Below are 12,360 nucleotides of genomic sequence, written 5' to 3'. Positions count from 1 at the left end.
AAGAGGACCTCTGAGAAGCTTGAGGACATTGTCCTTCAATCCTTTTGCTGAAGAGAGAAGGGATTATGAGTAAAAGATTTTGTGTGCAAATTGTTGTTTAATGGAGTGAAATCCAGAAAAAAATGCACTTTATATCCACAAGCCTCTTGAAAAGAATTTATCAGCAGAAATACTGCCACATCTTGTAATAAATGGAATATCTACACTAATTCTTCTTTATATGTGGTTTTGCTGTTTATAGTTTCAGTTACTTGAAATAAACTGCAATCCCAAAATAGCAAATGAAAGATTTTGAAATAAGTAATTCATAAATTTTAAATCATGCACCATTCTGAATGGTATGATGAAATGTCTCACTCTGTCATACAGGGTGATAATCATCCCTTTGTTCAGAGGGTACATGCTGTATATGCTACTTATTCATTAGTCACTCAGTAACTATGTCTATTATTAGATAATATGACATGTGATCTAATCTTTATGTTCAAATAACTTTATTTTATTTTATAATGGCCCTGAATGCAAGGGTAGTTCCAGTAAAGCTTATTTATTTTATAATGGCCCTGAATGCAAGGGTAGCAATGCTGAACCTTCAGATAGGCTAAATGAGAGTGGTGAATTGCCTTTTTTAAGTTAAAGAGTAAGATGTTTTAGAGAGAACAAGACACTGAGAGAGGCAGAGAGGCCACATTCACATAACTTTTAGTGTAGAATTCAGTTACACTTGTTCTAGTTTGTTATTAACTGGTGGTATTCATCTTCTATTGTGCCTAATTTATAAATTAACCTTTATCATAGATATATGTTCCTAGGAGAATACATAGTGTATATATAGAATTCTATTCTATCTGATTTCATGCTAATCAGAAAACTAGAAGATAAAATTGCTCATCATCAAAACTATTATTCTTTTGAGAAAACTGAAGTGTGACTCTAAGATCTGAATCAAGAAACCATAAATTGAAGATGAAAGCTTAGAGGTACCCATATAGAGATTCTTAGGCCCTGAAACCTTCTTGACTTTGCTCAACTGGTTTTTGAAACTGGTTTGGACAGGTGACTGCCTTTTACCTTCCATCTCCCTCATATTTTGACTGGAATATCTGTAGCTTTTATAATCTTCACCACCTTGTTGAGAATATTGGAGGCATGCACTTCACCTCTAGTTTTGTAGGTTCACAGGTGGAGAGACACTGTGACCTAGCAGTTGTATTAATGGATTATACTCAGGAGCTTTAGCCAAATCTGATTTTGATGATTAAGTAATGAGTTTTGAACTCTTGATTGGATAAAATTCAATGAGATTTTGAACTTTAATTTATGTGGTACTAGGAAGAAACCATTGGAAACCCAGGGAGATGGTGGATATAATTACAGGTTAAGGGAAACAAGTAGATGTTAGTAACAATGAAGGCAGGTAACCTGCATAAGCCTAATCTAATCACACAGGCCTTTAACGTAGAGTTTTATTTGGTGATATAAATATAGAAATATTTCAAGTATGAGAAGAAAATCAAGGCCATTTTCCTGAATTTGAAAATTGAGGGGATCAGAAGGCAAGAAATGTCAATTGTCTTTCAGGGTCCTGAGTTGTCCTTAAATGATAACTGATAAGGAAATGTTTAGGGACATCAGTTATGCAATAACAAGGAATAGAATTCTACTACTGAATGGCATAAGTTCATAAGTATCCTCTTCCTTAAAGCTTCCATATAGGAGGCTTGTTCAGCCAAATTTGATTTTAACCTGCGAGACCCCAAATAGAGATCCCACCTGAATCTCCCTGGAGTCTGATGCTTTTCTCCATGATATCCTGGGTAAACACCTGGTCCTTGTCCGTTTTTTGATAGCGGAGTATCCTCTATTATGGCTTGAGAATGGCATTCATTAGCCCAATATCTCCGTCTATGGCATAGTGGGCAAATACCCGGTATTCTACTCTTTAATACCTAGCTTTGTTAAACCCTCCTCCTATGGGGAAATTTCTTTTAAAATGTCCTGTTTGTTCACAGTTGTAGCATGTTTTCAGCCTGGCATCTAAAGACTGTTGTACTGCAGCTGCCAAGACTTGCCCTTGTTCATTAATGTCTCTACATAATTTGATATATGTGTTTAAATCTCCATGTATGGCTTAGTAACTGACTTTCTTACCAACACCCTTAAAGAACTAGAAGTAAAATCAGGAATCAATAAATGGAATGGAATCAAACATAAATGCTTCTTCACAAGAAATAAAATCATTCATAACATGAAGAGAGAGCCTAAAGAATGGAAGAAAATCTCTAACACATGCACCTCAGATAGAGCATTAATCTCCAGAATATACAAAGAACCTAAAAAATTCAACACCATAAATACAAATTACCCTCAATAAATGGGCAAAGGAACTGAACAGACAATTCACAGAAAAAGAAATACAATCAATCAACAAATATAAAAAATGTTCAACATCTCTAGCAATTACAGAAGTGCAAATCAAAACTAAACTGAGGTTTCCGCTCTCTCCAGACACAATGGCAATCATGAAGAATAAAATCAATAATAAATGTTGGCAAAGATGTCAGGAAAAACGATACACTCATATGCTGCTGGTGAGACTGCCAATTGGTGCAACCACTCTGGAAAACAGTATTAATACTGCTAAAGAAACTTGGAATGGAACCACCTTTTGACCCAGTTATTCTACTTTTCATTTTATACCCAAAGAACTTAAAATTAGCATACAACAGTGATGCAGTCACATTAATATTTATGGCAGCTTAATTCACAATATCTAAACTATGGAACCAACCTAGATGCCTTTCAACAGATGAATGGATAAAATAAATGTAATACATACACACAATGGAATATTTCTCACCCTTAATGAAGAATGAAATTATGGCATTTGCAGATAAATGGATGGAGCTGTAGAATATTATGCTGAGTTCAAGATGTCAGTCCCAAAGAACCAAAGGCTAAATGTTTTCTTGGATATGTGGATGCTAATTCATGATAAGTGATTGGGTGGAGGAGCTAGGTAAGAGTAGTTTTACTTTGGATTAGACAGAAAGGAGGAAGTATGGGGTTAGGAAGGATAGTAGAATGATTAAGATATTATGACCCTATGTACATATATGATTACATGTCTTGTGTAACTCTACATCATGTACAAACAGAACAATGAGAAATCATACTTTATTTATGTATGATGTACCAAAATGCATTCTACTGTCATGTACAACTAGCTACAGCAAATTAAAAAAAAAATTAAAAATATAACATGAGTTACAGAAAGACTAAACATTGAGTAAAATCCATAAAGGAGAAGTCTTGATAAATTGTTCTATAATAATTCTAACACCCTCAAGTAATGAAAAGAAACCAGAAAAATGAAAAAGGTAAGCCATATAGCAGAAGGAAATCTAGTTGTGTGTCCCCTAGTGACATGTTGGTCAATGATGGACCACATATGCAGTGGTATTACTATAGAACTATACTGGAAAATTTCTTCTAGCCAGTCATAGAATCCCAACATGGTAGCAGAATACACTGCTCATGCATTACACTGTGGCAGTACTGACATAAACAAAACCTGCCACAACGATAGTCATTTAAAAGTAGAGCACCTATAATTATGTACAGTAATTATTGATAATAAATGACTGTTGTTGGCTTATGTATTTATGATGTTATGCTTTTATCATTATTTTGGAATTTAACTTAAAATAAATTAGTGTCTAAGTGTATGCTGTGCTACAAACTGATTGACAGCCACCTCATGCACCTTGCATTTACCATGTATCTTTTTTTGGTGCAAAAAATTGAACCCAAGGTACTTAATCACTGAACCATATCCCCAGCCTTTTAAAAAATTTGATATAGAATCTTGCTTAGTTGCTTAGTACCCTGATAAGTTGCTGAGGCTGGCTTTGAACTTGTGATCCTCCTGCCTCAGCCTCCCAAGCTGCTGGGATTACAGATGTACACCACCAAGCCTAGTTTATCAAATCTATTGATAGTATTATTTTCTCTTGTGCATGATGTAATCTTGTGTTATGTTGTTTTGTTTCTCATGGTTCTGAAAGCAATATGCTATACCACCCACCACCCCCCACACACAAACACAAACAAACACCATATAGACAAAGTGTATAATAGGCTACATATGGTCTAGGTTGCTGTAAATATATTTGATGATGTTTGCAAAATGACAGAGTCAACTAAGGACATATTCCCCTGAACATCCCTATCATTAAGTGGCACATGACTGTATTGTTGCACGTTTAACATCCAATGGATTTCTACAAATTAATTAAGAAAATGACAACCAAATAGAAAACTGAGCAGGAGACTTCAAAGGACCAAAAAATAGATAGTAAAGGAAAATTAAATTAAAATCACAATGAATTAGGTCTGCATATCTCAGAAAGGTCAAAATGAAAAAGATAGACCCTCAACTTCAGTGAGGTGTGAATTGGTAGAACTATCACACACTACAGAAAAAAAAAAAAAAACCTTGGGAAGACAGATTGGCACAATTTAATAATACCAAAGTTGTGAATAAGGCAGGACCCCACAAATTGACCCCTGGCTACATTTTTAACAGAATGCACAGAGGTGTGTATCAAGGGACAATGAACAATAGTATTCATTGCAATAGTGCTTGCGACAGCCCCAAACTGAAAAATGATCCAAACGTACATGAATAACAGATCTACTCATAAGGAATAGTGCTAGGTAGGAATGATCACCAGCTAAGCAGTGAGCACTAACACCAGAACACTCACTGTGTGATTCCATTAATATAAAATGAGCAAAATCCAGCAAAAGGAAACTCTACTATTTAGTTGCTAAGGGAAAACAAGGAAGTTATTTTCGTAATTGGGATAATGGCTACTTTTAGGGACAGGTCCTGGAAGTAGCAATATTATCCTCTCAAATTAGGTCCTGATTACACAGGTATTTACTTTGTGATAAATATTTTTTCTGATTGTGTCTTATATTTCACAAAAAAAAGAAAAAGATAAAAGGACATTTTTCACCAAATCACCACAAGATGAAATCTTCCAGAAACAGTCTCACCTGGCTTCCAACAGTCCACATCAGCACACATACTCAGTGTAGAAATACTGTAGTAGTCCAATTACAGTCATTGTTTACCTTCTGGACCCTGGCTCTCATAGTTGATCACATCTCATTCGATTTTAGTGCACGAAGCTGAGCACCACATGCAGACCTTTGGGATGCAACCACAAGCCTTTCTATGAGTTGAATTTCCTTTAGGATTTATTAGTTTTTCTCTTCTTAATTTCCCTACGTAACTTCCTCAACAATTCATCTGATCCTGTCTTAGTACATGCATTTTGATTAGTAATTGTATTTTTTTCCTTTTATGCATTTTATAGTATCCTCAGTTCTTATAAGTAGTATTGTCTCAATCTTCCATTCCTGTGCAACCAAAAGCTCTAAATTCATGAGTAAGAACAACGGAGTATTTGCCATGACTCAGAAATCTGGGCTGCTCTCATCTGGACTGGGTAATAGAATCTGCAGCTGGAACATCCAATATGGCTTGGGCTATCAGGAACTCTCTTTCCATAGGGTAATTGTCCAGCAGAGTAACTAATTCTCTACGTGAGGTTCAGGAATTCTGTTAGTCCATTTTTTTTTTGGTTATTTTAACAAAATACTGGAGGTTGAACACTTTATTTTAAAAAAAGGTTTATTAGTTTTTAGTTCTAGAGATTGAAGGGTGTGGTATTGCTTCTGCTCAGCTCTGGTAAAGGCTTTCTGGTTCCACCACACCAATGATGGGAGCACATGGAGAGGGAAAGATCATATGGTGAGATAGGAAGCCAGAAGTATTCAGCAGCCTGGCTTGCTCCTCATTATAGCTTGCTCTCACAGGCACTAACTCACTCTGGAAGACCAAGGATGAAACCCCATGAGCTAATTACCTTGCATTAGGCCCCACTTCTTAAAGGTTTCACCAGCTCCCAACATCATAACACTAGGTGTCAAGCTTCCAACACACAAACGTTATCCAGACCAGAGCAGTCTATGTCACTGTAAGGACTGTGGATTTTAATTCTCAAGATGAGTAACCATTGGTATGATTGTAGTATAGAATCTATGATCAAAACATACTCTGCTGCTGCATATAGACATAGCAAAAGGGGATCACGAGAGAAAACAGGAGACAGGACAGATTTGATGGCTGAGATTTGAATGTGGTTTCCACTATTCATGGTGGTTGGATTCTGGAATTGTTTGCAAAATAAAGAAGTGTCAAGGGTGACTCCTATTTGGAGAGGAAGCAACCCAGAAAAGGGATACTGTGCATAGATTGACAGGCAAGGGATAGTTGTTCTGCCACTATAACAAATACCTGAGTTAATCAACCTATGAAAAATAAGAAAGGTTTATTTTGTCTCACAGTTTTGGGGATTTGAGTTCATGGTCAGTTGGCCTGGCTACTTAGGGCCTGTGGCAAAGTGGCACATCATGGTGGGGAGTGCATAGCAGAGCAGATTATTCATCTGAATGCTGAGTCAAAAGAAAAAAAGAAAGAAACTGACATCTTATAATCCCCTTTGAAGGCACACCCTCTGAGCCAAAATTTCCCATGAGGCCTCACTCCTTAGTTTACACCAATTCCCAATAGTGACACCCTGCAGATTAAGATTTTAACACCTGGTTCTTTGGGGGATGCTGAGGGTTCAAACCATGGCAACAGTGAACAGTGAGTCTGGTTTGTTGACTATACCTTTTAGAGATTCTTTGGTCGACATGCAGAGTTGTGGGCTGGGTGGAAAGTGGTCATTTGAAGCATACATTTGGAGTCCTCTGGTCCAGAGAGAAGAGCATGCCTAAGAATATGTCCTCATAGGGAACATTAGTGGGAAAACGGAATGGGGCATTTCAGTGTCATACTAATGAGCCCCAAAAGAGGGCAATGAAGTGGCCTGACCCTACCCTTTGTCACAAGAGGACCACTTGCCCAGAGCCAGGGCCTCTTACCTGATGGTCCATCCCAGTAGGATGCAGACCCTTATTAAAGATACACCAAGACAGCTTCCCCACAAATAGCATTTATTAAAATTTGTGTTCTTCCTACAAGGGTTGGCCAAGGTAAAGGTGAGAGTTCTTCTCCATTTTTCACATCAGACTGATAATGTGCTCACACTGCAACAAAGTTTGAGGGAGGCAAATCTCACACAATGGCATTAAAACATGCATTGTACATAAGAACAGCCAAGGGATCGTGCTTTTGTTAGTTAATTTATGTCAAATAAGACTGTGATATGAGAATGGCAAATTACAATATTGTATAATTTGGAACTCCAAAAGGGAAATCCAAGTTGTTTTGCAAGATAAAGTACAACATCCTGAGACCCCAAAAACTTTAGGCTAAAAATTGAATATTGTGTAAAAATCATAGCTCAGTAGGCTTTTGACTGGCATTTTATGGGCCACTGCTGAGAAATGCTGTTCTACACTTTGCATGTTACCTTACTTAATATGGGAAAATTACCTTGAAATAAAGTAGCTTCTCTCCTCCACATTTTGCAGGTGATAAAATGGAGTCACAGGGAGAGGTTCCCTAACTCTCCTCATTTACTTTATGTTAAAGTTGTCAGAATTAGCTCTTGGGTTAAGCTTGAACAAAATGTAAATTAATCAGGGAGGTGGTAATGGAGGCAATGTCACCTGCATTTGCCTGTTAACAAGAACTGTTACAAGAGACTGCCAGAACCATCCCCTTGCACAAAGCCATCACAACCTTGCTCACAAAACACTTCTGTAAGAACTGTCCAACAACTGCCCACCTAACCTCAGGTAATGACACTTTTAGGATTCTTGATGAATATTGGTTTATTCATGCAATATTGATATTCTTCATGCAATCTTCCTGGAGATGGAACCCAGAGGGCTTTTACCACTGAGTCACATCCCCATTCCTTTTTAATTTTAATTAGGAAACTAAGTCTTAGTTACTAGGGTCTCACTAAGTGGCTGAGGTTGGCCTTGAACTTGCAATCCTCCTGGCCCTGGGAATACAGGCATGCATCACCATGCTTTTATTATACACATGGTTTATTATCACATGCATGTTCTCATTGCAATGTTTTTCCAGAATAAACTTAATTTTTGGAGAATCTCTCTATGCTTGTTACTGTACTTGCTGACTAGGAGAGCTGAAGCACTGGATTATCTCTTATCCAGGATGTCATCTGTACCTTGTGAAACAGCCTTCAGACTCAGGGTGGGTGATGTAGCCTGCTTCTTCCACACTAAAACACTGAAAAATCTGTATCAAAATCATCAGGCAATATCAAAAGTCATTCCAATTAACCCACAAACAATTTGGAGAATATAAATAACAAATTCAGACTTTGACACATATTTGGGAGGTGACATGGGGCACACCTAGGTCACAGTGATGTACTGAATGATGTGCCAGATCATTGAACTGAGTGAGCACACAAACCCAGAGGTCTCCTCTCCTCCTAACTGGCACTCAGTTAATGCTTATGGGCCCAGTTCTCCACATCCTCACAGAATCCCAGGGCACTCCACCTGGCAGGGATTGTGTCTTGTCCAGTGCCTGTGAGCAGCATCAGGGAGGCCATGCAGGCAGCTTGATGAATAGGGGAAGACACAGTGACCACACTTGCCTGCAAAAAAGTCAGGCTTGTGAGTGAGCAAGGCATGTGAAACTGTTAACTAGCACAAAATGCCATTCAGATGTGCCAACAGGTGAACAACACAACTCACACTTCCCCTGCAGGACTGCTGGGGGTGTGCAATTCTCCTTCATCAGATAGATCACCCTTGCACTGGGAGCACTAAGGAATTGCAATGCAAGCTTCCTTCATTGATTGTACACTGTGGTCTCTTGAAACAAGCTACAGATCCAGCTCTGTTGGAGAAAATGGGCAAAATGTGTCTGGAAAAGACCCCAAAGTCATTACAACGTTGTACTCCCATGAAACAGAGTTTCGCAGAAACTTCCAAAACAAATCGCCTATTTGAAAAATAAATACCACAAAAGAAATAAAATTGTGTGTTTGTGTGTGTGTGTGTGTGTGTGTGTGTGTGTGTGTGTGCATGCATGTGTGCATGCACGCAAATTTTCTGGTGAAATTCAGTGGAATAGATTGATTTTTCATATTAAGTAAATTTCGCAAAGTGATCCCAGATGTTACATAAACAAATTTACATCCTAAGAACTATGTATTTATTTTAGAGTTTATAAAAAAAATAAAATTAGTATATCCAACCTATTACATCAGTGGTGACCTAAAGTTTTCTTTATGAATTTACATAAAAAGAATCAATTTCAGATTGAAATTTTGAACAAATAAGGTTAAAGTGGAATGTTTTCCTGGAAATGATGGGAGTCATGGAAAATCATGAGTCATGGGAGTCATGAGGAAAATGAAGCAAAGGTACTATGAGGCATGAGTACAGGAACTCCAGAGAGTTCCATGTAGCAGGGAGGCATCTCACTCTGTGTGTAGTTTATCCATTTTGAATGAATTGTCATTAATCAGTTCAATGTCTATTAAATATCCATTTGGAGGTTGGAAGAAAATTCATACTAAAAACTATTTGAATACATTTTTAATCCTCACTATGTCTTTTAAACCCATTGGGGCAGACTTTTCTCCCTCCTCCATTACCTAAGGAGAAGCCCCTGAACAGTCCACCTTTAGTACATCTTGGGGAAACAATGTCAACTTCCAAGCCCAGCCAGGGTTCCAGAAGAAGGCTCTGTGTTTGGTAAGTAATGCATGTGTCCTCCATCTGTTTCAGTTTCCATGGTTTTAGTTACAAGTGATCAATTATAGCCCAAAAATATTAAATGGGAAATTTCAGAAATAGCAATTCACCAGTCTTAAAATGATGTACCATTCTGAATAGATGTTCTGATGAACTCTCACACTGTCCCATTCCATCCCATCTGGAATGTGAAGGATTTTGTCACATGGCAGGTAAGGATGCGTATGCTAGCCACGTTCGTCCCCCACCTAAGCCGGAGTGCATGTGTGCACACCTAGTTCTACCAGAACACACAGTAGACAGGGGCAGCCACCTTAGATTTGCCTCAGGAAGTTTTTTAACCTCTTGTTTCTGCATAATTGCAAAGCCACCAATTGAACCCAGGGTCTGGCATAACCTAGGTAAGTGCTCTGCCACACCCAGGCTGGGGAGCTTTAATAAGAGGGACTCCAGTCTTCCCATTATAACCTGTCTGTAATTATAAAACAATCTCTTTATTGATGTGTTTCATGGACCAAGACCCAAAATGATTTGGCAAAATAACTCTCTACCCTGCCCCCAAACATCAGGGCAGTGATGACTTTCTCCATGTCTGGATTCTGTTAAATTAAATAAATTTGTAAAAAGTCAAATGTTAGAATAATACATCTGGAGGAACAAGAGTTTGTTTCCCCAGGGCTCAGAAAGAGGCCCCCTCCCTCGCCCACTCCTGGGGGACCCTGGTGCAGGTGCTCCCAGTGGGGGTGCATCAAGAGGCCCCAAGAGCTAGATCTCTTTACTGCGCCCAGGGCCCTCTGCCCCACAGCTGGCCCACATTGCTGCAGGTGACACATGCTCCCAGGGATGCTCAAAGGGTCTGAGGTCTCAGAAAGGCCAAAGACCCCCACTGTGGCCTGTGGGAAGATGCTAGGAAGTCCCACTAGCTCTAACTCTAAGGCCTGTTCTAGTGTTCTTCGTCCTGGCAGAGTGTTCCTGTTCCCAGCATACACCCTGGACACTCAGGGGACAGAATCAGGGGTGGGGATGAGGTAGCTCTGCTGGCCAGCCAGGCCAGGGACAAGGTTGCAGCCCCTGGTAACTGGCTGCTACTGAAGGCTTGAAGAAGTGTCTAAAACTAGTGTTTGGGTCAGGTGGGGAGTTCCCCCCAACTGGGGACCACCTCACTGCCCTTGTGATCTTGCAAAGCTCTTCTCAATTCCATGCAGTAAAGATGTCCCCCACTCCCTCTGACAGCTGCTTCCCTCCTTCCACAAGTGGAGGCTCAAATCCCCATCCATTTGGAGACCTGACCCTGGCTGCTCTCCCCTGCCCCGGAAGCCTCCTCAGGGACTTGAAGACTTGATCCTTTGGAACATGCCTCCCCCTGCTGGCCTTGAAAGGTGCTCCCATCTCCCGGGCCAGAACCAAATGCCTCCTTCCTGTGTGCACCCGGATAATAAAGGATAGACCTTCGCCTCTTATATTTTATACATGATGCTTCTTTTAATGCAGCCAAAAAAATGATATTTGCTTTTCTCAGAACCATAACCATACACGATGCAGTGACCAATTCATTCCATAAAACACCTAGGCTCCTTAAGAGGCCAGAAGACACAAGTTACATCCAGCCCATCAAGGAGCCAGAGGCGACATGGGCCCCCAGCCAAGCTTGGGCAGGCCTGCCACGGAGCAGGGCCTGGCCGTGCAGCTGGAGGCGGCAGAGGCAGGGGAAGGAGGACAGAGGCCGCTGGTCTCAGTCCCGTGAGTCAGAGACCAAGGGCCGCTCATCAAGCTCCATCAGGCAAAGGCAGCCCCTGGGTGTGCCTGGTAGATTCTAACGGCTTTCAAGGTAGGGAAGGGCATGTGCAGTGCAGGGGACCCTGACAGTTGTTACCCTCCACCTGGTCTGCCAGGGACGCCGGGCTCAGGGACACTAGTGATCCCTGGGCATGCCTGTCCCCCAACCCCACTAAGAGGTAAGAGAGGGAGGTGGTGTATGTACTGCTCACGATGTGACTCCTTCACGAAGACCCAGGGGAGGAAGCTGCTGCTAGTCTGTGAGTGAACAAGGGCGGGGACACTGGCACACTCACCGCATGGGCAGGGACCAGCGTGCGCACCTCCTGTTGCACCCCTGGGGAGGTGCCAGTCTGTCCTTTCCCAGGGCCTCCTTGTCTGCCAGAGTCCCAGCCAGGCCTGCTCCCCGACCCCTCCTTGTGCAGGTTAGTGCTGGGACAGGGGTCATTGCCGATTCAGGCTGCCCAGCTTCCTGCGGTCCTTGTTCTGGCTGCACTGGGGGTCATCCATCTTGTGGACACGGATACATTCCTTGAGGTTCTGAGAGCGGATCTTGGGGTTCAGAATCTCCTCAGTCATGGAGCTGGGGAACCATCCTCTCTCCTGGTCATGCAGGCGCTCCCCAAAGATCCACCCTGAGGAGGAGGGGCAGCAGGGTCAGGCACTCCACAGGGGCACGCGCAGGAGCTGGGGCCTGGGTGGAGCTTCCCCAGCTAAGGCTCCTGTCTGTGTGGGGAGCAAAGCTGAGGGACTGAGTCCAGCTGGCTTTTCCCAGAGGGCAGCAGCTTGGCACACCCGGCTCGAGTGCTCAGGCCA

General features: G+C 41.2%; 1 non-coding gene and 1 pseudogene across 1 annotated transcript; both read right to left on the bottom strand.

The window, feature by feature from the left end:
* Positions 1-7,143: 7,143 nt before the first annotated feature.
* Positions 7,144-7,245, bottom strand: LOC143389787 (small nucleolar RNA U13). Its single transcript, XR_013090168.1, has one exon. It is a non-coding gene; the product is annotated as a small nucleolar RNA U13 (small nucleolar RNA).
* Positions 7,246-11,988: 4,743 nt separating this feature from the next.
* The window catches only part of LOC143389778 (ephexin-1-like), a 61,627-nt pseudogene continuing 61,255 nt past the window's right edge, over positions 11,989-12,360 (bottom strand).

Source organism: Callospermophilus lateralis, unplaced genomic scaffold (genome assembly GCF_048772815.1).
Source record: "Callospermophilus lateralis isolate mCalLat2 unplaced genomic scaffold, mCalLat2.hap1 Scaffold_62, whole genome shotgun sequence".
Classification (NCBI taxonomy): domain Eukaryota; kingdom Metazoa; phylum Chordata; class Mammalia; order Rodentia; family Sciuridae; genus Callospermophilus; species Callospermophilus lateralis.
This window is presented reverse-complemented; position numbering and strand designations above follow the sequence as displayed.